At 40.0% G+C, this 22926-nt stretch overlaps 1 long non-coding RNA gene across 5 annotated transcripts in view; it reads left to right on the top strand.

Moving 5' to 3' along the window:
- Positions 1 to 22520, top strand: part of LOC107521628 — a 139220-nt gene extending 116700 nt beyond the window's left edge. For 4 of the 5 annotated variants that reach the window (XR_004955116.1, XR_004955113.1, XR_004955112.1 and 1 more), the window contains one exon: positions 21371 to 22520. This is a non-coding gene — a long non-coding RNA (uncharacterized LOC107521628). Of the gene's footprint in view, positions 1 to 10994; positions 11723 to 21370 lie in introns of those variants that run through there. The other variant, XR_004955114.1, reaches the window with a different exon arrangement.
- The last annotated feature ends 406 nt before the right edge of the window (positions 22521 to 22926 follow it).

Genomic DNA, 22926 nt, shown 5'->3' with positions numbered 1-22926 from the left:
AGGAGTAGGTAGAAATTTGGTGAGAGGAAAGTCCAGAGAAAATCTGCATGTCATGCTCAGGAGTTTAAACTTTATCTTAAGGGCAATAGAAGTCTGTTAGAGGGTTTTAAGCACCAAAAGTGATTTCGATAGAACTACATTTCTGTTGTTAAGGAAGATCTCAGTTGATGATTGTGTACAGAAATGTTTGACAAAGTTAAGATTAGAGTAGACAAAGTTTGTGAGGGGAAGGGAACAGAGGGGAGAATGTGGGAAAGCTAGGGATTAGAAAAAGCTCGATTCATGGTGGAAAAAAATCAAAGCAGAGAGACCATCCCAGGAGTTCCAAAGAGAACCAATTAGGGTCATACTGCAGCAGGGGGCATGGGAGAGAAAATGACCCTGGAGAACTTCAAGAGAAAAGACAGAACATAGGTTCTGATTGGATATTCAAGTAAAGGAGGGGCCTTGGTGACTTCCAGTTTGGCTTAGATGTGTGGGTGGACAGTTACACCACTTAATGACAATAAGAGAGATGGTAGGAGAAGCAGACTTGTCGGGGAGACTGATCAGTGGAGTTTTGCATGTATCGTTTGGAATTACACCAAGTTGAGATGGTCCAGTAGGCACTGTACAATTTAAGAGTGAATGAAAACATTAAAGAGAAATGGAAACACTGGTATCAGAAGCATATAGACCAGTAGAAGTTCAGGAAATAAAATAAATTACCTGTGGGCAATCTCATCAATGTATTATGAAATAAAAACTACTAAAAGTAAAACCTTGGGGTTGGAGGAGTGTGTGCATACTTAAGAAATAGGCAGGGGGAGAGGAGCCACAGACGGAACTGCTGGGTACCTACATTTCTGACTGGGAAGAAGAAAGGTCAAGTGGTAAGAAACTACAGGAATTCAAAGCGAAGACTAGAGGAATTTAAAGTTTACAAATCAACGAAGAGGAAGAGATTGAAAATACAGCAGAGGTGATTACTGTATCTGAAAAGAGCTGATGGAATTGAGTGAAGAATAGATGAAGGGGTTGACCTCCTACTAAAGGACAGATGATTCTTCCCACGAAACCGGAAGAAAGGAAACGAATTGGGGAGAGGGTGGGGAGAACTTCAGAATTATAGATGCGAGGAGGGGAATTCTCGCCTCTGTTAACCTTGGTTTTCTTAGTAAAGTAAGAGGTAAGTTCATTTGCTGGAAGGATGGGGGAATTGATAGTGGGAAAGGAATAAGAAAACTGATAAACAGGTGGAATAGAAACTTTGGGCATAGGGATAAGAATTGACCAGGTGTAAGCATAAAGAGAATGCAGGATTTCAATGGCGTCCTGTGCGCTCCCAAATTCTTTCAGGGAAGACATGTTTCTGACTGTCAGAAAAAGGATAGAAATTTCCAAAGTACATGATAATGTCTAAATAAATTGTGAAATAGAAATTATATTCTATTTTAATGGAGTATGAAAATCCACTAAGTTTTTATATTGAAATAAAAAATAAAAGCCAAGCAAACCAAACATTGGGAAATTTTGGAATTGGAATCACTAGTGTCCAAAGATCAAAGCTGAGAGAAACAGCTAACATGGACTGTGGATCAAAATCAATGTTATGTTGCTCACTAATAAACAAAAAATATTCTGAACCTGAGTGTAAATAGATTGCACCGCTATGCTGGAAGCAAGATAGGTTTAAAGACCATAACTTCGAGGGGACACAAATTTCAACAGTTGTATGAATGCTTAGCAGCTCAGCCATAAGAGTGGTGTCAGATGGTAGATGGTCAGTCTAACCCAAAGTAGAGGGATTTTGTGTCCTGTATAGCAGAAGGACAGAGCAGAGGATCCTTCCCTGGAGAAGCAGCTGAGTACTAAGTGGCAGGCCAGTGTCTAATTAAGAAAAGCATTGGATTAAAAGCTTCAGCATCCTTTTCCCAGTAAAACAGACAATGTTCTGGTCAGTCTAATCAAGACAAAGAGATGTAAATTAAACATCAATCACTAATTTTAAAAACTCTGTAATCTAGTAAAAGAAATGTAATACCTTGATATAATTTATAAATTTTCTCTGAAACCGGCAGCCCACAGAACACTCAAAAGTAAAATAGCAGAAACATTCATATTAAAAATAAGAGCAAGATAAAGATGACATAAGAATTATTCATTTTATGCTATTCTGAAGTTATAGCCAATGAAAAGGTCAGAAAAGAGAAACAAGAAATATAATTATTGGAGAAGAAAGAAAATTATCATTATTTACAGACCATATGATTGTCTATCTAAAAACTCGTAAGAATAAATTTATAAATTATTTGAGCTAGAGAGTTTAGAAAGCTGATTAGTTATAAAATTAGTATATAAAAAAGTTTACTACATGCCAGAAAATGTCAATTAACCAGCTAATTGAAAAATGTTCTGCCTAACAGAATAACATAATTTAAAATATCTAGGTATAAATAAAAGTTCTGTAGAAGCTGCATGAAGAACAATTGGAAAATTTTACTCAGGGACATTAGAACATTTTTGGATAAGTTGACACCACTGCCGGATTCATGAATGATAAGGTATAGGAGTATCAACATGTTGATAGTCCCCAAACGGATGTATTAATTTAGTGTGATTGACATACAAATTCACAATGGTTTTATGAAACTAGTTAAAATTACTATGACTTTACCTACACACACAAGCTTATTCTCATAAGAACCAAGAAAAAAACTGAAAAAAAAAATGAGAAAAAAATCTGTACCGCCAGAGCTAAAAATTATTCCTAAATGCATATTTGTGTATAGGTAGATCATAAATAGATATAGAACCAGAAATAAACTCTAGTATAATTAAGGATTTACACTATGCTAAATCTGAAATTTAAATTGGTGGAGAAAGGATTGGTATAAAGCCAAGATAAATGGTTAACTATTAAAGTTGCATCCTCTACTGGACCATGGAAGTGTCTGCCTGGATTTGCCAGTCTCTGCCTTCCTCCTGAGCCACTGTCCCTCATGCACTAACAGCCCTGCTCCCCCGGCCTCCTGGGCACAGCCTTCATTGCTCCTGTCTGTCACATACAGGAGCCACAGCGGTCTGGCACGCAGATCTGACCCAGTTGATTCCGTGGAACCCAGACTGCCCTAGCAGCTGCCTGCAATGTTTGGGTAACACAACTCAGAAGCATAAACCTTGACAATTAAAAGAAAGGAAACAGAGGAGCGACAGATCAGCTCCTCCCTCCTCATCCCCACTCCGGTCCGTTGGACTTGCTCATTGGCTCAGTCAGACTTTCTGTTGACATCCTGCATGACCAAGCAGAGGCTGTGTTTTCCTGCGAAGCTGCGGCCAGCCTGGTGGTGATGCACCACCTTTGATTTTCCTTCCTCCTGTCTTTGCTCATCTTCCCTTTGTCCTGACTCTTAGTGCCTTGGGATCCCTCTCCCCCGCAAACCTCTACCCTCAGGCTCCGCTTTGCAAGGAATGGGAGCTTAGACATAGTTCCACCTCACGCCTCAAACTATGAACTGTGTCATGAATGGATTAGAGCATTACAATGCAAAAACGATGCATAAAGGATAAAAAATATTAGTTTATCTGTCTATAACCATGGTTTGTTTGTGTTTGTTTGTTTGTTTTGTTGTTTATTTGTTTTTTGCTACTAGTCCTGGGTCATTACTACCACTTAGGCTTCCCCTACATCCTGCCCTTAGCTTTGTGAGTAGCTCTTTTATTAATCCCTCCTAAATTTATCCAATATGTATGTTATTAAGGGGAAAAAAATCTTCCTAAGAGGTTGATAAATTTGACTATACAAATTATAAATCTCTGCAGGTTAGAAATATCACAACCGAAATCAAATAACATCTAATGAGCAAGAAAATATTTGAAATGCTTTTGGCAGAAATAGGTTAACATAGTAATAGATCGGTGTGGGTTAATATATTAAAGTTCTTATAATTCAATAAAAATATAATATCTTGTTAGAAAAAGTAGACTAAGAACTTGAACATGTAATCCACAAAGAAAAAAACACAAATTATCAAAAAGCATATAAAAAAATATGAATAAATGAAATACAGGATAAAATTTTTAGGACCTACGAGCAAGCAAAAATTTCTTAGGATGTAAAAAGCTCAAACCATTTTATGGTTTTAGAAAAAAAAAATGACAACTGAACTTTATCAAAATTTAAAATGTTTGCTCTTCAAAGATACCATTAAGAAAAAGTACATTAATATGATAGTTAAGTGGAGGGCCAGGGGAGGGAGGGAGCAATTGGGAGGATCATTTTATGAACATTATAGATGTCTAACCAATGCACTGTATACTTGAAACTAATTTAAATAAATAAATTTATTTAAAAAAATAAAAAGGAAAATCTAATGAGAGAAAATATTTGCAATTTAACAAACAAATTGTATCTGGAATGCATGAAGAACCCTCATAACTCAATAAGAAAACAATCTGATTTTGAAAATGGGCAAAAGATTTGAACAAGCAATTTACAGAAGAAGTTCTACAAATGGCCAGTAAGTACATGAAAAGATGGCCAAAATCATTACTTATCAGGGAAATGCAAATTGAAACCACAGTGAGATACCTCTGCGTACCCATTAGAAGGGTTTAAATTTAAAATACTGATCATACTAAATGCTGGCGAGCACGCGGAACAGCCAGAACTCATACGTTGCTGTGGGAATATAAATGCTGCCATCACTTTCGAAAACTCGGTTTCTTAAAAAGTTAAACATACACCTACTGTACCACCAGCCATTCTACTCCTAGGTATTTACCCAAAAGAAATAAAAATATATGCCCACACAAAGTATTGGTGCACAATGTTCGTGGTAGTTTATTTGAAATAGCCCCAAACTGGAAAGAATCCAAATGTCTGTTAACAGATGACTAAATAAGCAAATTGTGGTATCTATAAACTAGAATATTACTCAGCAATAAAAAAGAATGAATTACTGACACACACACCGATCTAAGTGATTATACTAAGTGAAAGAACTAGAAACAGAAGATCATCTACTGTATGATTACATTTCTGTAAAGTGGTAGAGATGCAAACTAACCAATAGCAGCAGAAAGCAGATCAGTAGTTGCCTGCGGCCAGGAGCAGAGGAAGGAATGGAAGATGTAGGGGCACAAAGTAATTTGGAAAAATTATGAAAATGTTCTAGATATTGACAGTGGTGATGATTTCATGGATACATGCATTTTTCAAAACTCATTGAATTGTATACTTTAAATGAGTGTAGTTGATAACATATACATTATGCATCAATAAAGGTAATAAACATTATTTTCTCACTGTGTTCTTTGCTGGATGAGATCTTCCTGATCTTGATTACTCCTTTGTTTATTGTTTCTTCTACTTAGTATTGTATTGTCATAATAGATTTCAGGACACAACTATAATTGCTTCTGAGAGAGAGAGGGAGAAACGGAGAGAGAGAGAGAGAGAGAAAACGCTGAGGAAGAAGAAATTGAAGATTCTAAAATGCTAGGGGATTTTTAGTGGAAAGTTCCAGAGGCATGGAGTCCAGAATACAGATGGAAGTATGGGACTTGGAAAGGAGAGAACATTGAGAAATTTGAGGTGAATATATGTGAGTCTGAAGTAGTCATGTCTGATGACCTCAAATGTTCCACAAACATAAAATGACATCTTCTGAGAAAGGGTCCTGGCGGGGAGGGGCGGGGGGCTGGTAGGTGAGGAGAACAGGTTGTACTATTGAAGTCAACAAGGCAAATAAAGGATTTAATTGACACAAGGGAGAATCAGGGATGAGCCAAAAATTCCGGACCAAGAGAAACCCTCTCTATGCTCTCAGTGGGTTTTCAGTCCTCACACTGCTGACCACTGAGTATCATCCCACCTAAATTCCTAATCCAAACCTCACAAATTTTTGGCAACTGTCTAAACTTGCAATGTGGAGAAATTAGGAAATGGAGATGCTTATGCCTGATTATCGATAGGTCTTTGGTTTTCTCAAGCATCACCAAATCTCATCTCTCTCCAGATGATGGAGGCATGACAGTCATAATGTAGATCCATTTCCAACAAGCGACATCCAGTCTTCCCTTATTGAAAGGATTATACTGTTTTGCATATACTATGTCCTTTAAAGATCCTTTGCTTTCTACTGGCATGTCGAAAATGTCCCACTAAGGAGAATCCTATATGCCTTCTAAGTGGGTTGCGAGGTTGGAACTGTGGCTGGGAAGATCTATGCCAAATAAATTTTATTATAATAACTTTGCTCTGTATCATCAGTCTTAGATAATTGTACTGCAGCAGACATGACTTTCTTCCAGAGGCAGACTGTTAGAACACATGACATAATGACACTGTGATGAATCTGACCTAGCCCTCACTGGCAGGTCAAGAGGCACAAATTCACAGGCTCCTGTAACTACCTGAAATGATACAGCAACACAGCATTTGGGGGCGGGGCATCAATTCGGAAATATATTGTTAAAAATAACACCTAATGAAAACAAATACTTAGATCTTTGGACTCCTTATAAAGAGGACGACTAACATTATAAATGGGGTACACTTCTGATATTTTTAATTTAGGGTTTCAGGATTTTAAATTAGGTTGCTTATACTTATTATTATATTATTATTGAGACTACGGAAAACTTCCCCTTCTCACTTTACCCTTCTATTTTTAAAATTTTTATTTTTTTAATTATTTTTTAAATTTTTTTATTTATGTTTTAAACCCTTCTATTTTTAAAAAGTAGGTAGAAAATTTACATATGATGTTGTTGAAGGAGTCTTTCAAAATATTAATAATCTATATCGATGTGATCAATTGTGCATTTGATTAACTTAATTATCAATACAGCAAAAAAAGAACATCTTACCATTTTTTCAATGTTTTCTTTTTGGCCACAGTGGTGGAAGAACTAAAAAAATAAAAAGGAGACGGGTGTCCAGGAGAGAATAATTAGCAAGCTAATTAATTAAGGTCTGTTTATATTTTTATCTTCAAGGCATTTATTGGCCTCCACTAAAATATTCTATTTTCATTCAAGATATTAGGGCCCGCACAGAGGTAGCGAGGCGATCAGATAGAGAAACAAAGCGTTAGCTGGGCGAACAGGAGATGTCCTGCGGAGCTGGCCGTGCTCTACCTTTTTCTTTCTTTCTTCTCTTTCTTTTTTTCTAATTAAGAATAAGATTGAAAATTCCAAAATACTAGGAATTACTAAGTGGAGAGAAGTATCCTAAGGGGCCCTAGAGGCATAGGATCCTGGATACAAAGGGAGAAATTGGGCTTGAAACATTCTGTTCTGAGGGTTTTACATACATTGCATTTAATTCTCACAACCACTCTATGAGGTAGGTATTATTGTCCCTTTTTTTCAGATGAGAAAACTGAGGCACAGAAAGATTAAGTAATATGTGCTTATTCACAAATCTAGTCATTGGGGGAACAAGAATTTTCATCCTTATGTGGGTTGAAGTTCTTGCATGTGTATTATAATTATGTAATATGTTATATCAAAAGTAGCTGGTATAGATGCTTAACAGGTGCCAAAAAATGTTAGATAGAATTAAATTCTTTTGGTTTTTATAGTAAGATGAAGTCAATTTGTGTCTATAGATTTTAAGGTCTCAAAACAATAGCAAGAGATGACACTTAAATACAGTATAAGCAGGAAATTAACAAACATGCCTTTTGTTCTTCCCTGCCATAGTCAGTGTGGTTGATGTAGGATCCTACTCTGGAAACCAAAGTGTCATTGGTGTGTGGTGGTGAACGCTATGCAGTGAGGTGCGGGGAGGAGACTGCTCCCCTCAATCAAATAGAGAGGGAACCTCGGTGCTTTGGTTTGCTCTCACAATTTAAGAATAGGTGACATTAATAACTGCGGAGTTGAAGTGGGGAGATTCATGTTTTTTAGGCAACACGTAGAAAAGACGACCAAGTCACTTGGTTGATGGCTTTCAATCCATGCTTGCAAAATTAAGAAAAGAACTCTAACTAGTTACTTACTTTCTCACAGACCCTAGGCTCTCAGATATCGTGTTAAAGGAGTTTAATGTAAGGACAAACTCTAAGGCCTGGCCCATTAATTCTCCTGTTTTAGGGAAGAGTGAGGTGGTAGAGGCAGGTGGCGTATGGAGATGAGTAGAGTACACATCTGCATTCATACTTTTCGTCTTTTTCAAGGTGCATTTTGTCCAAAGAACCATACTTAGCAGTGTATTTGCTTAAGGAACTCTAGCAAATTGATATCCTTTTTCCATTCACATAATATTGGGAGATTTTTAGCCATTCTATTTGAATTCGATACCTAACATACCATCATTACATAAAGAAGTTCTATGATATTTAAGCAGATTTTGATTTTAATTCTTTTTCTTTGTAGTATTTTTGTCTGTTGTAACTTCGGAAAGACTGTATCAGGGCTTACATAGTTAATAAAAGCAAACTAAAGCAAATAATCACCTTCTAGTACTTCTTTCAGCATATTCTAATTTTTTAATGGAGAAAATGCATTCTTAAATTAAATATGCATAATAAGAAATACTAATAATAAGAATAAAGTGGAATATGTGAGAATGAATCTAGTGTTGTAAGCAAAATGCATTTGATTTGCTAAGGATAAAAGCTGGCTTGAATCGGTAAGAATCAGTGCAAAAAAGAAAAGCCTCATAATGTTCATAAATTATCCGTAATTGTATGGATTTTAAATATAAAAGTTGGCAGTGGAAAAAGCTAAAAGCCATTAGGAGAGATACTATTGTGCAATGCGGTAGGAGCAGCAAGTCACCATCTTACGGAAAAAAAAAAAAAAAAACCTTAGCTAGAGTTTTCTAAAATTTTGATAACCATACTTGAAACTTATCTCGATGTTTACTACAATGCACGCATTGTTCAGCATGCCATGGCCTAATGCATATACGAATCATATTTGAAAAGAGCTACTAATTAACATGAATAGTCTTCTTCCGTGAAGGTCGTTTATCGCAAAGTTTTTCTTTTTTCTTTTTTTTCTATCTGAATATCTCTAAAGGAGCCCTCAACGACAACCATTAGTTTAAGAGACGAGTCTGTTTTCTCCCTGACATTGGGTCATAGTTTTAAAGAGTATTTTTCTCTTGCCAAGAAGCCATAAATATAATATTTAAAAGCGGGAAAGGGAGAGAAAATAATGGTTCTCTAATTGAGCAGTGCATCCACTCATTACGTTTTATTCTGTCATCGACCTTATTCTCTCATCAACTTCTTGTTTTAGTATTTAAGACTTATTTAGCTAAATTGTTAGACTTTATTTCAAATGTAATCGATCAGGAGTTTTTCATTGAAAACAGGGTTGGCCAATACTTCTCTAGGGTTTATTGGGATGGTCCCTAAAATGTTCTCCAGATAAGTACAACAGAAATTTATTTTCTCATGCTCTGGAGACTGGGAAGCCCAAGATCGAGTGCAGCAGAGTTCACTTTCGGGCGAGGACTCTCTTCCTGGCTTGCAGAGGGCTGCCTTTTTGCTGTGTCTTCACATGGCTTTTCTTCAGTGTGTGTGTGAAGTGAAATTTCCCATTCTTATGATCTCATTTAACCTTAATTACCTCCTAAAGACCAAGTCTCCAAATTCGGTCACATTGCAGGATGAGGGCTTCAATGCATGCATTGGGCCAGGGGGATTACAATTCAGTCCATAGCAGCATGACACTCTGTTTGATACTCAAGATATATCTTTATTGGATACTGTCCCGGAGACTGAAGTGTTCCAGAGGGTGTTAGGCAAACGTACATACGTCTATAACATGAGGCAGAAGGTGATAAACGCGAAAAGCAAGAACTGCAGGACTGTTAGGGACAGAGTGGTCGCATAGAGCTGAATGAGCAGGAGAACCTCCCAGAGAAGGACTTCTAGTGTTAGTCATTGTAGCAAGGTAGGATTCTGGTCAGTGGTGGGGTGGAGAGAGCATTTGCAGTGTGAAGACTGACATCAGGAAAACAGTGAGGAAAGAACATGAGAATGAAAATGATCAGGCAGAACAGGCTGGTCTAGATTGTCTGGAGCCCAGTGAATTGTAGCAGTGATGTACTAAGTAGAAAAGAGACTAGAGGGACTGAAATCCCAAGGGGTTTGTTGGGAAGGCATTGGAGAGTCACTGCAAACTCCTAGGGAGATGCTGGTTTACTTTATAAACTTTCATTGCTACTGAACACACTGCTCGAATATGTTTACTGGAAAAGTCTGCTTTTATCATTACTAAACTAATTCCTTCCAAATCGGACGATTCCCTCTCCAGATGGAGTCATGTCCTTGTACAGAAACATGTCCATGAGGGATAAACCTGATGGGGGTTGGAAAGGCGGTCTGAGGAAGGAAGTGAAAAGGCTCTGAATGAAGGCGTTTCTTCAAATGAATCGCGGCAAGGACGTAGCGGTGTGTTTTCCTACTCATGAGGTTCAATTCTTCATGGTTTGCTTGGCTGTCAGAACGCTTCATGTTTTTATTTGTGAACATACATGGTGATCATCCTTAAGACAAAAAAATCTGATGGCAGGTCCCTCGATGCCCTTGTTGAGAGCAGATGTTGCAGTCAGAGCTGGGCTTTCAACGCTCGCTTCTGAGATGTTGTAAATTGCATTAAGAGGCATCTCTCCCACACTCTTGATGTTTCACATACGATTTATCAGGGTAATGTTGAAGGAAAGAAGTTGAAATAGGCAAACTTCCTAGATTCGAGGATCACTAAACTAGAGCTATCATCTGCATTGATGCAATTAATCACAGCTCATGTGACCATCAAAATATACAAACTCAGCAGGAGAATCAGAAAGAGATGCATAGAATTGATCAACGTGGAACAGCTGTGTGGACCTATCGAGTTTAGAAAAAGTGAAACATTACTTTTTGTGTTGGAGGACCATAGACAGGTGATAGAAGCAGAGAGGGATAGCCCAAAGACGATGTTTTCACTCAGAAAATAGTAGGGCTCCAAGGATTATGGATCCTGACTGAGCTAAGAATTTCTTCTCTTAGGAGGAAATGAATTGCTCCTGCCCCACTTCTCATGAAGGCAAGATGTTGTCTTCAGCATCCCTGACGTGGGGCCATCTCAGCCCTCCTTGAACGCTTCCGCAGGCTGAAGTGTGTACGTTCCAACTCGTTGTTTGGACTCTCGGACATAACATGAGTCTGGATGGCAGGGTGAAATTGGATAAACAGCCACACTGACTCCAGGGAGATTTTTTTTAAAGCATCTGTTTCTTAAATTTGGCCATAGTAGGCCTAGGGGAAGAGAGGATTTCAATTGATGGGAAAAAAAAATCAAGATGTTGCCTCATTCTTTTCCATTTTGTTTGTTTGTTTGTTTGTTTGTTTGTTTGTTTCAAGGAGTATAAAGCCTTTCTCCCCCTAGCATTACAGAGGGAGGAAATCCTTTCCAAGTTTTCTCTGATACTGGGTTTATGCCCAATTCTAGTTTAGGTGAGATCATGTGGATGCTTTTTCCAGTAGTTTCCTGGACTACAGATATAACCTGCTTTGAAAGAAACTCTATACACAGATATAAAATAAGAACTAGAGTCCAGATGATTACAGCACTCAACTAATATTTATTAAGCACTTCCCATGTGCCCAGCATTGGGCAACATACTAACATGTATTAAGAAGTGTAGACACAATGAGGTACCATCTCACACCTGTTAGAATAGCTATGATCAACAGAGCAAGTAATAACAAATGTTGGAGAGGATACAGAGAAAAAGGAACCCTCATACACTGCTGATGGGACTGCAAATTGGTACAGCCACTGTGGAAAACACTATGGAGTTTCCTCAAAAAACTAAAAATTGATCTTCCATATGACCCAGCAATCCCTTTACTGAGTATTTACCCCAAAGACCTGAAAACCCATATCTGAAAAGATATTTGCACATCAATGTTCATAGCAGCATTATTCACAGTGGCCAGGACATGGAAGCAACTGAAGTGTCCTACGATAGATGATTGGCTAAAGAAGTTGTGGTACATATATACAATGGAATATCACTCACCCATAAGAAGAGATGAAATACTGCTGTTTGCGACAACCTGGATGGAACTCGAAATAATCATGCTAAGTGAAATAAGCCAGAATGAAAAGGTTGAAAATCACATATCACTTGCATGTGGGTTATAAACCTAAAAGCAACAAATGAACAGGACAAACAAACAGTGACTCAGGGACATGGACAATGGACTAGTGGTTGCCAGAGGGTAGGGAGTGGGGGAAGGGGAAGTGGCAGATAGGGTAAAGAGGGTCAAATATAAGGAGTTTGAGGGAGGGTGAACTGGGTAAAGGAGATCAAATATATGGTAGCTGAAGGAAACTGGACTTTGGGTAGTAATCACACAATAGAATATATAGATGTCAAATTATAATGTATACCTGAAAATTATATAACTGTATTAATCGATGTTACCCCAATAAACAAACAAACAAACAAACAAACAAACAAACAAAAAGAAGTGTGGAGGAATGAAATCTTGCACATCGGAAGCTTAAAGTTTTAATAGAAAATTGAAGCAATAAAGAACAATTTTTAAAAACCCTTATGATTTGGTTCTAACTTGTAAGGCATCAATATTAATAGTCGTAGTTATTTGTAATAAGAGAAAACAGGGCAGACTACTGAGGCTGGAGAAGTTTTTAAAAACAAAATTTGAATATGGTGGGATCTAAGGTGCTTTGAAGCTCTGGGTAGGCAGAGCCCAGGCAAGAAGCATTCCCAGCGGGGGATATTGCACAAGCAACAACAGTTGTGTCAAGTCATTGTCTCTTTGCTAAGAGCTAATTGTATGGGGCATTATTATGCCTACTTATCAATGAGGAGACGAAACTTGGTAACGACAATAACAGCTAATACTCATTTAGCACTTAGTATGTTCCAGGAACTGTTCTAGGCGCTTTGCATATTTTAAATTCTTTAAGTCTCTGAACAGTCCTGCCCGGTAGCTACTGTTCTTATACCTGGTTTAGGCATGAGGAAACTGAAGCACAGAGAAGTTAAATGACTAGCCCAAGGTCACTCAGACTATAAGTGGCTGACCTGGGATGAAACCCAAATCTCTCTAGTTCTAAAGCCTGTACTCTAAGATACTGAATGTATGAGGAGTGTGGAAGTGTGGCGAGTGAAATAACTTTGGCCCTGCGGGAGGGATGAGGTTTTAAGGTACAAGTGAGAGGTGAGTCTGGGTGGACGGGCATTATTACCATTCTCAAACGAGTTTTTGTTTTAACTTGTGAGCACCCACGAGGAATTTGAAATGCAAGTGTGAACACCAAAATTTAGGGTATGCAAACTATTGTGGGCCGTGAACATTTCATAAACTATGCCTCGAGCCCTTTCAGCACAGAAGGAAAGTCATCGGAATGTTGGTCTCAAGACTTCGCAACAATTCCAGCCCTGCTCCAGGGCCAGCGTCCCTGGAGCAGAGGGATGAGAAAGCAGATCCCTGCCTCCCACCTCTGTGCAGCTTCTTCTCTTATGAAGTTTCTGTTATTAACTTAAAAACATTCCTTAGGTCTCCCCATGTCCCTCCCACACAGGCTGGGATCCCTGGATTTCAGCAAGGATGCAGGATTGTGTGGGCCCCCTTTGCATTGTTGAGTACATGTAACCAACCAACTTAGTTGGAAACAAATAGATGACGTCAGGTTGGAACTCAGAACAAGCCATGTGGAGAGACAGAGAAAGTGTTGTGATCAGAGAGGATCCAGACGAGTTTTTCCTTATCAAAATGCCTTCCTCTTATAGGCATCATGTTGCTAAAATTCCATTAATAAGGATTCGTTTCTTTGGGCTTCTTTCCAAAATAAAGCCAACAAATTTTCCAATGGAAAAGTGTCTAATTCAGTGGTTTTAAACATAGAGCCTTAAACAGAAGAATTTACTTTTCTCAAATGAATTCTAACTTATAATTTCAATATGTAAGATAAAAGGTGAACTAGTGAGGGAAAGTCAGGTGCCATTAGTGTGGGGGCACACCTCCTGCCAGCTTAGCCTTTGCTGTGTTCTCCATACTAGGCCTCGAGGCACCCCCGCAGAGTTTTTGGACTATGGAACTTAATGTATAATTTTTCATGCATCTTGTGATGCATAAAACAGCATACCCAACTAACACTGGCTTAAACAAATATGGTTTTATTTTTCTCATAAACTGGAAGTCTGAAGGTAGTGGGCTGCCAGTATTGTTGGTTCAGTGGCTCAGAGAGCTCAGGGCCAATGTCTTTATGATTTTCTTACTTTTTGCCTCATGGTCAAAAGAAGGCTGCTTCAGCTCCAGACATCACATTTTTGCTCAGGGCAAGAAGAAGATAAAAGGTCAGTGCCAGTCATATCTGTTCCCCAAAATCAAGAAAACTAAAGCTTTCCTGGACAATTCCAGGAGATTTCTGTTTAGGTTGGCCTGAAATATGTCACATGGTCACCCCAAGCTGGAAAGGATTCTGGGAAAACAAATATTTAGCGAGCCATACTGCCTTCCAGAGAATTTTGGGGTTCTAGTCTCAAGGAAGAATATAGATATGGCTATTGAGTGGAAAACTAATTGTGTAAGCCATAGTCTGTTCTCTTCATGTACTTCATGAAGGAATGCATTACATTTTTAAATTGTCATAATAGAAATTCCATATAAAATTAACTTATACTGGGGAACTGATGACTTCCCTTTTGATGAGAGAAAGTGTAGGTTCCTTAAGCTGTTGGTGAAGAAAGGGAGCTGAAAGGGGACAAAGGCATAAAGAAAATGATAAAAAAACATTAAAGATAAATTACTGGCAATTCACCGGGTATTCCATTCGATTTTGACCTAGTGTATAAAATTTGTCTTATAAGATATCAGATATTCTGGAATAATAAGTCTAATATGATTCAGCTCCTTAAAAAATAGCATTTTGTCTCAAGTGTAAGAAATGTGTCTTATTTCATCAGACACATTCACCTGACTGTCCAGAAAACTGATTTGTAGAGGCAAAACTGGACTTGCTAGATATATGATAGAATAGAGGTAAAAGTTAACTCAGTAAAACAAGTTTAAACACACACACACACACACACACACACACACACACACCTGTAAAGATAAAAACCAGTACAGGGTTCCTGCTCTATCAATGCCTTTCTGCTGGAAAGTGAATTTTGCCTAGGTCTCTCCCTTCCTGTTAAGCAAATAACCAGGGGACAGTTTATCATATCTGTCTGGGTATGGTTATGAAACATTTTCAGTGGAGAGCATGAATGAGCAGGGAATTGTCCTGAAAAGCAGAACAAAAAGAAATTATTAATCATGTTTTCCTTTGTATGTTTACTGTTTTGCTTCTGAAGGGAGTATTAGTTCACTGAGAGATGCATAATTAGGAGATACGCCAGATGGGTAATCAATGTGATTTTAAATTTTTATAGAAGAGAACAGAGTTGTAGCTTGAACTTTTTTTTTTTTTTTTTAGAAAGTACTTTAGTTCTATGCAGTTAAAAACAAATATCTTGCATTAAAAGGTTACCGTCTTCCACGCAATGATGTTCAGTATGTTCTTAAATTCCCCTTCTATTGTTTGGGAAACTGGCCTGATGGAAGAGCAGAGCCGAAGGGGCCTACCAAGTGGATGAGATGAGCTCGCCCGAGGCTCCCTGCGCCCAGCGGTTGAGAGCTTCATTTAATCATAATCATCATTATATATAAAAAGCCAAACCATAAATTCCACTTCCCTTGCCTTGTTTCCCAGTCAAGATTTACTTGTCTCCGTTCTCAGGCTAGAAGGAAATCTAAAGGAAGCACTTTCTCGTATTTAAATCTCACATTTAAGCGAAGTGAGTCAGATCGGCCACCCAAAGGGCTGCGGCGTGGCCGGCAAGATGCTCTTGGTCACGAGATGGCCTTCGAGGACAAGGAAGCAGAGCAGATGCCCCAAGGACAGTGTTTTTAAAACTGTGGGTCCTGACACATTAGGGAGCCGTGCAATCAATTAAGAGAGTTCTGGCCGCATATTATTTCTTAACCAAATAGAGTTGCACATAATAGAATAAAATAGAATAAACAATATAAATGTGAGTCACATGTAGTAAGGATAAGTATTATTTATGAAACTTTTGCTTCAATAATATTTATGTGTCCTGATATAAATCCTACTTCTGTGCATGGGCCATGGCTAGAAAAGTTTGAAAAATACTGCTGCTAGGTTAAGTGTGAGGGGCAGTTTCACCTTAGCTTACAACCTCAGTTGGAAGGAGAAGGGAGAGATGGGGAAACAGGGGAGGAGGATGTAGGGTCTCTGTTAATAGATCCCTGGCTAGTAATACATTTAACTGTCAGTGTGTATATCTTCATTATTTCTCCATAGACATTCCTTTACACTAAGATGAGAAAATTATTGCCAAGCAATTCATCCAAAAATTTGTTTAAAAAGTGGAATTTGACTGAAATTGTGTTATATTTATAAAACAATTTGGGCGAAAATTGACGTCTTGGTTGACCCTGCCAATCCAAGTGTGGGGGGCGTGTCTGCACTTATGCTAGACTTCATATCCTTTAGCTCTGCTTATACTATTTTTTAATGCTTTTCATTTTTCATTTTCTTGTTGGCTCCTATGTGTTTGGCATGTTCTGGCTCTGTTATTCTATTTGCTCCTGCGTTTTGTTTGTTTGTTTGACCCTAAGTTGTTTTATCCTGCTTCCATGTAAATTAACTCCATGTTTCTAAAAGCCATAGAATCTCCTCTGAAATAGAGAGATCCTATGTTGAAGGAGTGTGGAAATGTCAGAGGCAGATGCTACGAGAGGCCCTTCCAAATAGCATGGAGGGGACATGACTTCAGGATGTCATCGGTGGTTGAGGGCTATTAGAAGCCTAGTAAATGTCAGTCTAACGAGTGAAGGAATGATCCCGGATGGGAGTAGGGATCAGCATTTGTAATTTCCTTGAGGGAGAATGAAGGTACTGCTTCGGGCTTACTGGAGACTGTATAAGAACCCAGTGCCCTGGATATCAGTGGGTATCAGCGGATAGCCATGGCATTCAGTTTCCTGGCCCTGGCCCACGGAATCACTTCTCAAAGTTCACTTCTAGGCCATTGCCATGAAGATGTGATTACATAAGGAGGTAGTGTGTTGCCAGTTAAGCTGAACCGAAAAAAGAAGACTAAATGATACAGTTTGGAGCTGTGTGTCAGAGTCATAGAACCTCAGAATGGGAAATTGTGGCCCAGAAAGGCCAAGTACCTCTGTGATGGAGTCATAGCAACACCTCCACCCCGCCCCCCACACTCAATACTTAGTGCTTAACTGGCAACACACTGCCTCCTTATGTAAGGGGTTCCCCAAATGACTCAGACTGAAGATCTGATGGTGCCGACCAGTGGGGACTGAAACAAGATGAAATATCAATTCAGGAGTTGTTACGGGAATGCAACGTTGGACCTCAGTATTGCGGTTTAAAAGTCATACCTCCCGGAGTTATAAACTTTTGCTATGGTCATAGAAAGTGGAGGGACGGGTGAAGGCAGAGAACAGAGGTTTGTGCCAGCGTGCTCTGAGTGGTTTCTATCAATAAAGAGCATCTCCCTTCCAAATGCCCCTTACCCGGGGTCCCAACCTAAACCAAATAACCTGCTAGTTAGTCAGGCTCCTTGGACAGCAGATATTATCTGAATAACAACAACCATATTAATAAGTATATCCAGCAGGAGGGATAAAAAGGTGGTAGGGTATTCCCAAGAGGGAAATTAATTTCTTTTTATAATCTGCCATAGTTTATTTCACATATTCATGACCCGCCCAGTATGTTTTTTCTTTATGACGAGCCATAAAAATGACAAAATACATTAGCCAAGTTCTTCGTTTCTGCTAAAATGACCGTATTCAAAAATAATAACAGAGACTTGTATCAGCGATGCAAAAGATGCATGAAGTAATTGGGGCTTAATTTGTACACAAACTGTCAAGGCAGTTTTCCTCACGGCCTCCATCTTCTGAATTCATTAGTCTCTAATTACGGCCAGTGGGGACCAGCAGTTAGAAGGTTAAAGAGGTTCTGACAGGCCTAATCATTGCTCAGGAAGCTGAAAATGTATGCAAAGTCTCGGCAGATGGGGTGAGAGCGGCTTCTGCCAAGTGATAACTGTTATTCCTTTGCACCTCCAAAGCTGTCATCCTAATAGGCACATTTTAAATTTATTAATGCTCTAGTTACAATGCATACACAGTCTCTAATGGTATGTCATTCTGAGTATATAAACTGAGCAATTAACACATACTACCTGGTAATGGTAAAATTATTTGTTGCTTGTTTGGTGGGTCTCTCTTTTTTTTTTTGGCTGTCTCCTATTCCAGTAAAAACTGTCCCAGGAAAACCTTCCCTTTGTTAAAATAGAATCAGAGCTACACTGTAGATGGATCCCTCTGATATCACAACCACACTGAATGCCTCCGTCCGTGCTTTGCCCAGCCTGTCTCATCCATCATCGTTTTCTGGCCTCTCACATCAGAATCTTGGCGTTAAAGACAATTTGGGTGAGATGCCCGATCGGACTTTGAGGAAGAGCAGAGAAACACCAAGCTTTGATGAAAATGATCCTTAAAAGTTAGAAGAAACACGGGGTGGCATTTCTCATTTGCGACTTTTTACTTAACTCATAAAAGTAGAGAGAGGTTAGTGCGTACTTTGCAATTTCCAATTTAAAGTCATTAATATCTTGTCCCTCTTTGGTGGCCCCCCTGACTTTAATCTTGATTGCTTTAAAGCTAACTAATCACCAGCAGGAGGTATTAAAAAAAAAAAAAACACGAATGAAGTGTCTTGTCTTTCCTATGACTATCGCCATGACATGGGAAGGGCCTTTAATTAAATGCAGCACTTAGTGCAACAATTGTTTGCATGTAGGAGGCTCCAGAAATGGAGACAGCTGGAATGGATAGTCCCTAAATTGTAGGCTTCATCAGGACCACAAGATTCATAAGCGGTCCTAATAGCATGATAAGGTGTTAATCTCAGCAACAGAGCAATTATCTGTCCAGTGACTGACCGCCACTCTGCGCTCACAAGCCCATTTCGGCTAATTGATTTACACCGTATAGAAGTAAGTAATATAACCAAAAAAAAAAAAAAAAAGCACAGAGACTTTATGTTCATTAAAAACTGTGATTACATCTCCCTACTGGGTGATCTGTTTGAGATTTTTATACCATACAGAAAAGATATCGAATGCTTAGGTAATAAGTTTTCTTTGCCTGAGACCAAATCATCCATCCACTGTGGTTCCTTCGGTGGCTGGAAGAAGAGCCCAGGTTGATTAACAGACACGAGCTGTGTGACCTCAGGCATGTGTCCTCATTTCTTCGAGCCTCGGTTTCATCACCTCCAAAGGTGAGAAGTTGGCCTAGACACTCTCTGACCTCTAAGATCTTTCTCATTCTGGACGTCCACAATCCACGATTTGAGCAGACCACGCGGCTGAGCCAGAGCCATGGTTAGGAGGAGGTCAGGTCTTTTATCTTCCACTTCCCATTTGCAACTTGGAAGTTTAATCTGGTTTCTGACCACCCTGTTTATTTATAACTTTTAAAAAATACGTGCACAGTGGATTTTTCCGGCCCCTTTGCTGTGTTTTTGCTATATGATATATCCATTCATTCCCAAAGGTTTATATTTAAAAAAAAAATCGTTTCAGCATCTCTTTAATGGGAAATCCAGTGAAGAGAGTCTAGACGTACCCTGCAATGTCAGCTCACTTGGCGCGACGTGATGCTGCAGGGAGAAGGGACATCCCGTGAGTGTGTGGGGCCAGCTCACGTGGCCTCCGTTGTGCCCGTGAGAGTGGGCCCCACTCTGCGCCACCAGCAGGCCGTTTGGCCTCCTCGGTTCATGGAGTGAAAGTGCTGAGCCGACTGCTCCCGAAGGTCCGTCTCAGCAGCGACGCCTGATGACTCTCCTTCGTTCTGAGAAAAAGGATTCTCCTCACGATCAGAGCCCTGGAAGCCGGATGCCCTTTAGAGCAATGAGGAGTTAGAGAACGAGATGTCCTGAAGGGTCCCGAAAGCCACTACGGGGAAAAAAACGTTGCCCGTGAAAGCCTTGTCGTTTCGTGGATGGCAAGTCATGGTGCGGGGCATGACTTATTTTCCAATAAAATATATGTATATATTAAGATTACTAGTCAAAGTAAAACAAAAACGAAAACAAAACAAAACGAAAAACGACGTTGGCCTTGGGATCTACCGTCCATCCACTTGCGAGTCTCGGGGGGCGTTCCCTCATTCTTTGGGTGTGTCATTCACTTGCTCAGACTCTCCTAGAAGTGGCAGTGCAGCTCGCCGACTCTCCCCTGGCAATGGTCCATCGTTTTATGGAGGACGTTTCCCAAAGAATGAACCGCCTACATCAGAACTCCTGGAGGGCTGGTTAAAACGTCAGATTCCTGGGCTCTACCCCAGACTTCGTACTCAGAACCCTGAGGTCTGAGCATGGGGACCCTCCAGCTACAAAAAGAAAAAAAGCTCCATGAGTCTTATGCAGGAACAGTGCTCTTCGCTTTCAGCCTGGAGGTTCCTCCTACGGCATTTTCCTGGTAGCAAGGACACAACCTTGACCTAGAGGTCAGAGTTATTGCAGGCAAACCCAGTTCTGCCCAGAGACCCAGTCCTTCCAGGATAAGACTTGTTTTCCATAATTGGAGCCTGGTGGACATTCTAATCTCAGTCACTTTTACCTAGAGCCTTAGTTGTCAGACTTCAGTGGTCTTCAGTTTTAAGGTTTTAATAACATATGGGGGCTAATAACAAAGTGGCTCCCAGCTTCCTGCACTTAAACTGTATACTGCTTTGCCCACATCCGTCCAGTGGCACACACGCAAAAAACCCAATGTCCCCAGTCATTGCATGTCTCTGGAACTGTGACAACCTCAGAGTTAACTCAAGCCCAGTGTTTGTCTTACGAGAGAAGAAAATTAAGACTCTGCAGGTGGGAATCTATTAGTATCATTTTCAGACTCAGTTCTGGAGAACGATTGTTCGAGGTGGGGTAGTGTAAGGATGTAGTAGAACCTGGACCCAGTCGGCCTTGGTTCAGATCCTGGCTCTACTTCATGTCCATGCATCCATGGGCAAGACGCTTAACTTTCCTGGGCCCCAGGTTCCTCATTATAGGGAGAAAATAATAGTGCTTCCCTCCTAAGGGTTTTCTGAGGACTAGATGAGCAAGCGCTGGGTACAGGTCAGGCACAGTTAATTCCGGCTCATCTGTGGACAGGGTAAGTGTGGGCATGTGATCTGCGCAGAGGGCCCTGGGCTCAGAAAGGCCTGTGATTGTTTTAATGCTCTGTTTTGCTGCCTGAAATCCTTAGTAATTTTTCAAGAAGGAACCTTACTTTTTCATTTTGCAGATTATGGAGCCAGTTCGACCCAGAGGGCGGATGTGCCGAAGTCTGAAGTCTATGTAATGTTGATACTGGAATGGCCAAGTTTAGGTTACCCTATCAAGAAGGATCAGATTTTCCCTAAGAAGAATTTGTTTGATAATTGGGCTAAGGTAAATGTACTATTTACATTTGTGTGGTGCCAGTGATGACTTGTCTTTAGTGATATAATTTAATGGAGATAATATTGCTCATTTTTAGTGGTGCTTTAAAGATTTCACATCCACTGGACTTCTGTAGTTGGTCAACATCAAAATGAACAGGCGTCAGATCTTAAACCTTAAAAATTATGGTATGATTATGACTCTAAATGTCTCATATTAATTTCTAATAGTTTTTTATAGATTCATCTTTTTTTTTTCTCCTAAAGATAGAGATAATATGTTAGTTTTATGCATTCTCCAAAGTGCCTATCGTAGTCTTGGGCAAGTAGTGATTAGTTAGCAAATAATTTTAAAGCTGACCACTAAGATATTCACTCACCTCATGAAGGATGGCGAACGTATCTGGGTAACAATGAAGTTAATATGCAATCGGCCCCCTCCCCCATCACATATTTCGATTGTACTTAGTTCAAGAGATTTGATTAAAATTTAAGAGCCAAGGTATATGGAGGACAGTATTCCTTATTTTTTGTGAAAATTGCTAGCAACCATTCCAGGAAGAGCAAAGGATCTTTCCCGATAATATTCTGCTGTGGGCCCTTATTAAATTCCAGAAGATCGAAGCTGCACAGGGCCTCAGAAATCATTTTTTCAGTCCTCATTTGGCAGCCGAGGAGACTGATACTTACAAAGGTAGTGATTTCCGAACATCGCGCAGGTCACTGGTGCTCAGCAAGGGACTCACCGATGCCCTAGGCCATTGAACGGGAGAGGATCCGTCTGGTGGAGCAGAGTCCCTAGGCACAGACGACTGACTCCACCCTGGACAATCCAGTGACAAGGGGCTATGCTCAGTCCAAAGGGCCGGCGTTTCCTACCTCCCAGGACAGAAACAAGGACACCTCCGTCTGGACTCAGCTTCCATCCACCCCTGGGGAGCCAACTGGGGCAGCAGCTCAGGGTTTCTTAAGCTAACATCTTCCCTCTCCTGGCTCACATCTGCATCTCGTCCACACATTGAGACTGGCACTGTAAGTACGCCTCCAAACTCCTCCGTGTCCGCATTTCGACCGGGAGCTTTTGCACGTGACATTCGAGTACTGGCAGCCTTTGTTTCTGGTGCTGCAAAAGGTGAGCCTGTCTAGCTGTGAGGAGGGGACCCGGAGGTAGCCCTGAAAGCATCTGGTGCATCCACGGGAAGGTTCGGGTTGACGAGAAGCATATTACTGACGTTTCAGAGCCTTAACGCTAACCCAGGAGTCTTGCTTCCCCAGACACCGTGAAACCCCTTTGGAAATCAGTTCCATTTATCTTTTTACTCACTCTCTTACTCGGAGAGACATCACTCCCTCTCCCCCAGGCCTTTTCCTCTGCTCTGGCTCTGCGATGGAGGAAGCAGAGGCCTGCTGCGAGCAGGGC

The sequence above is a fragment of the Rousettus aegyptiacus genome, unplaced genomic scaffold, assembly GCF_014176215.1.
Source record: "Rousettus aegyptiacus isolate mRouAeg1 unplaced genomic scaffold, mRouAeg1.p scaffold_m13_p_17, whole genome shotgun sequence".
Classification (NCBI taxonomy): domain Eukaryota; kingdom Metazoa; phylum Chordata; class Mammalia; order Chiroptera; family Pteropodidae; genus Rousettus; species Rousettus aegyptiacus.
The sequence above is the reverse complement of the archived record's forward strand: the minus strand, read 5'-3'. Positions and strand labels throughout refer to the sequence as shown.